This window comes from Cebus imitator, unplaced genomic scaffold (genome assembly GCF_001604975.1).
Source record: "Cebus imitator isolate Cc_AM_T3 unplaced genomic scaffold, Cebus_imitator-1.0 Scaffold426, whole genome shotgun sequence".
Taxonomy (NCBI): Eukaryota; Metazoa; Chordata; class Mammalia; order Primates; family Cebidae; genus Cebus; species Cebus imitator.
The window spans coordinates 673,104-678,235 of NW_016107741.1; positions in this window are offsets into that span (position 1 = coordinate 673,104).

Sequence of the window (5,132 nt, forward strand, 5' to 3'; positions counted from 1 at the left end):
TTCAACCAGAGAACCGGAACCAGTGGAAGATACATGCAAGGAGATTTATTGCAAGGAATTGGCATATATCATTGGGTGGGGCTGGGCAGGCAGGCCTGAAATTTGTAGGGAAGGCGGTTAAGAAGGCAGTATGGAACTCTCTTGGTCACTGACTGTTCACAGGAGGAATTTCTTCTTCCTTAGGGAAGCCTCGGTCCTGCTATAGAGGCCTTTCACCTGATTATCCAGGATAATCTCTATCCCGGCTTAAAGTCAACTGGTTATGGACCTTATTTACATCTACAAAGAGCCTTGAAGCAACACCTAGATTAGTGTTTGTAGTGGGTTGGATTGTGTATCCTTAAAAAGATAAGTTCAAGTTCTAACCCCTGGTACCTGTGAATGGGACTTTGGAAATACGGTTGTTGCTGATGTGATCAAGTGTGATTAAGGGGAGCCTTAAACCCATTAACTGAATAACTTGTGTCTTTATAAGAGTAAGAAGAGGGAGACGTGAACACACACACAGGGAGGGAGAAGGCCATGTGAAGCTGTGAAGATGGTGACAGAGATTGGAGTGATGCAGTTACCAAGCAAGGGACACCAAGGATTGCCAGCTGCTATCGGGAGCTGGACGAGACAGGGAGGGATCCTCCCCTAGAGCCTTCAGAGGGAACGTGGCCCTGCCCACACCTTGGCATCAGACTTCTGGCCTTCAGAACTCTGACAGAATACATTTGTGTTGTTGTAAGCCATCTAGTTTGTGGTTCCTTGTTTGAGCGGCCCTAGAGAATGAAAATGGAATTTGATGGAATAGCTGAGGACAGTGGCCTAGGCAAATGGACACTTCACCCCTCCATTCCTTCTCTTCTCTTTCCCTTCCTTTCCCTCCTTTTACCTTCCCTTCCATCCTCTTCCCTGCCATCCCCTCCCCTTCCTTTCCCTTCCCTTCCCTTCCCTTCCCTCCATCTCAACCCTCTTCACATCCACTAAGCTCATATTCTGGTTGGGGAAACAGATAATTAAAACTAATGAGCAAGTCAGGCACAGTGGCTTATGCCTGTAATCCCAGCAGTTTGGGAGGCTGAGACAGGAAGATCACTTGAGGCCTGGAGTTCAAGACCAGCCTGGGCAACATGGCAAACCCCGTCTTTACAAAAAAATACAAAAATTACTTGGGCATGGTGGCACTTGCTTGTAAACCCAGCTACTCAGGAAGCTGAGGTGGGAGGATGGCTTGAGCCTGGGAGGCCGAGGTTGCAGTGAGCCATGGTCACATGACTGCCCTACAGCCTGGCAGACAGAGCCAGACCCTGTCTCAAGAAACAAAAACAAAAAACTAATGAGCAAAGGAACACAACACGTTAGCCCATGAAAGAAAAACTGGTGAAGAGGGAGGGAGAGTACATCCTTCAGAGCAGAGACTGAAATGTTCTGAGAGAACTGGGGTCCCTCCAGGAGGAGAGGTCCCCACAGAAGAAGCAGTGGGCACAAGTGACAAGAAGCTGCAAACATTCAGGGAACACTCAGGAACAGCATGAGCATGGTGAGGAGTGTGGGGAGCAGGGATGAAAGAAGGGCAGGCAAAATGGAAGGAGATGGAGTCTACCACTGTTTTTTGTTTGTTTTTTATGAGACAGGGTCTTGCCCTGCTGTGCAGGCTGGAATGAAGTGGTGCAGTCATAGCTCGCTGCAGCCTTGACCTCCTGGCCTCAAGTGATCCCACCTCAGCTTCCCAAGTAGCTGGGACCATAGGGGCACCATCACACCCTGCTAAAATTGTTTTTACTGTTTTTGTAGAGATGGAGTCTCACTATGTTGCTCAGGCTGGTCTCGAACTTCTGGACTCAATAGAGCCTCCCACCTCAGCCTCCCAACGTGCTTGGATAATAGGCATGAACCACCACATTCAGCTCCTACCACCTGCTGGTTTTTAATTTGCATAGTGACACCTTGTCTCAAAAACAATGCAATTGTACATGTGTATACGTATAGAAATTTTATATGTTTCAAAATAATCATCTTTCAAATCAGTTGCAGTGGAGCATTCTAATTTTTTAAGCAAACTTGTAAAATGTTAGAATAGTTTTAGTTACAGAAGGATGATTGAGAGTTCCTGTGTATAACTCAATTTCTCCATTGTTAAAGCCGTACAACACCATAGTACTTTTGTTACAACTATGAAACCGATCTTGGGGCCAGGCGCAGTGGCTCACACCTGTAATCCCAGAACTTTAGGAGGCAGAGGCGGGCGGATCATGAGGTCAGGAGATTGAGACCATCCTGGCTAACATGGTGAAACCCTGTCTCTACTAAAAATACCAAAACAATTAGCTGAGCATGGTGGCACATGCCTGTAGTCCCAGCTGCTCGGGAGGCTGAAGCAGGAGAATCACTTGAACCTGGGATGTGGAGGTTGTAGAGAACTGAGATCACGTCACTGCATTCCAGCCTGGGCAACAAAGCAAGCAGCTGTCTAAAAAAAAAAAAAAATAGAGAGAGAGAAAGAAACTGACCTTGGTACATAACTAATAACTCAATGCCCAGTTTTCCCACATATGTCCTTTTTCTGTCCCAGGACACCACCCAGGGTTGTACATTAAGTAGTCGTATCATCTTGGGCTCCTCTGGGCTGTGACTGGCTCACCATCCTTCCTTCTCTTTGATGCCCTTGACAGTTTGGAGCAGTGTTGATCAGGTATTTTGTAGAATCTTCTTCAGTTTAGATTTTTATGCTGTTTTCTCATGATTGGACTGGGGTTATGGATGTTTGAACATTCTTAGGTTTTTATTTTCAACGTTTCATTGCATACCTAATGTTTCAACAGTCTATCTTAAAAATAGAATTACGTATTTAATGCAGTTATCGTAATGTCTTTGTCCCCTTTATACAAAAATACGGAAAACTGGGAGAGTGGCAGCCATCATTTCATATTCTTAACTCATATGTGAAACCTTTCCATTTTAAACTTCTGGGAAGAACTTTAACATTAAAAATCCAAACCACTTTGAAATTACCTAGTCAACTGAAAAAGTTTATTTTAGTCATCCAAAGGGACCTGTGCGAAAGAAAACTACCATTTTAGAAGCATACTTTTTTTTTTTTTTTTTTGAGATGGAGTTTCACTCTTGCTGCCTAGGCTGGAGTGCAATGGCAGATCTCAGCTCACTGAAACCTTCGCCTCCCGGGTTCAAGCCATTCTCCTGCCTCAGCCTCTCGAGTAGCTGGGATTACAGGCATGTGCCAACACACCTGGCTAATTTTGTATTTTTAGTAGAGACGGGGTTTCTCCCTGTTGGTCAGGCTGGTCTCAAACTCCTGACCTCAGGTGATCTGCCCACCTCGGCCTCCCAAAGTGCTGGGATTAGAGGCATGAGCCACTGTGTCTGGCCAGAAGCATACTTCTTTTTCTTCCATTCCAGAAAACATTCCTTACTTGGTTCCCTGACTATTGCTGGAACCATTCCTTGAAACTGCTCTACCTGCTGATGTCAACCTGCCCAACACCCATGCAGTTGGATAGCTGTGTGCTGCTGGAACCTTTTGTGGGTGGGGGGAGATTTATTTTAAATAGTTATCCCTGGCTGGGCATGGTAGCTCATGCCTGTAATCCCAGCAGTTTGTGAGGTCGAGGTGGGTGGATCACTTGAGGTTCGGAGTTCGAGATCAATCCAGTCAACATGGTAAAACCCCATCTCTACTGAAAATACAAAAATTAGCCAGGCGTGGTGGTGCATGCCTGTAATCCCAGCTACCTGGGAAACTGAGACTCAAGAATCACTTGAACCTGGGAGGCGGGGGTTGCATTGAGCCAAGGTGGCACCACTGTACTCCAGCCTGGGCGACAAAGCGAGACTCCATCTTAAATAAACAAATAGTTATCTTTATAAACGTGATCAATTCTCATTATTATCTGAAAAGTATACTAAAATGTTCTTTCCCTTCCCTCTCTCCCCTCAGGGACATTTCAAGATCTCTACAAGACCAGTATCTGGTCTTATCAAACTGCTGTGCTCTAGTGAAAATAACAACAGGCCATAAAGACTTCCTTACGCAGGTACTGGGGGAAAGGTTGGGCTCTAATTCCATGTAGCTTTACTGTGCCTTTCTCAAATTTGCTGAAATTCATGCTTTTGGAGTACAGTTGGCCCTCCGTATCCATGGCTTCCACATGCATGGATTCAACTTCAAATCAACTTCAAATCAAAAATATTTGAAAAAGAAATGGATGTTTGCATTTGCACTGAGCATGTACAGACTTTTATCATTATTCCCTAAACAATACACCATAACAACTATTTGCATAGTACTTACCCTGTGTTAGGTATTATAAATAATCGAGAGATGATCTAAATTATACATGAGGCTGAATGAGGTGGCTCATACCTGTCATCCCAGCACTTTAGGGGAGGCCAAAGCAGGAGGATCACTTGAGGACAAGAGTTTGAGACCAGCCTGGGCAACATAGCAAGCCCCTGTTTCTATAAAAAAAAAAAAAAAATACAAAAATTAGCTTGGGTGCGGTGGCACATACCTGTAGTCCCAGCTACTCAGGAGGCTGAGGAGAGAGGATGGCTTGAGCCCAGGAGTTCAAGGCTACAGTGAGCTGTGATTGCAACACTGTACTTTACAGCCTGGGCAATGGAGCAAGACCCTGTCTAAAAACATAATAAATTAGTATGGCTGGGCGCAGTGGGATGCCGAGGTGGGTGTATCACCTGAGGTCGGGAGTTCAAGACCAGCCTGGCCATCATGGTGAAACCCCAACTCTACTAAAAATACAAATGTTAGCCAGGCATGGTGATGTGTGCATGAAATCCCAGCTACCCAGGAGGCTGAGGCAGGAGAATTGCTGGGACCCGGGAGGAAAAGGCTGCAGTGAGCCGAGATCTCGCCATTACACTCCAGCCTGGGTGACAGAGCAAGACTCCGCCTCAAAAAAAAAAAAAATCAATACTTTAATTAACTAAATAAAATAAAAATAAATTGGCTGAGTATGGTGGCTCACGTCCGTAATCCCAGCACTTTGAGAGGCCAAGGTGGGTGGATCATGAGGTCAGGAGTTCAAGACCAGCCTGGCCAACATGGTGAAACCCCGTCTCTACTAAAAATACAAAAATTAGCTGAACATGGTGGCGTGTGCCTGTAATCC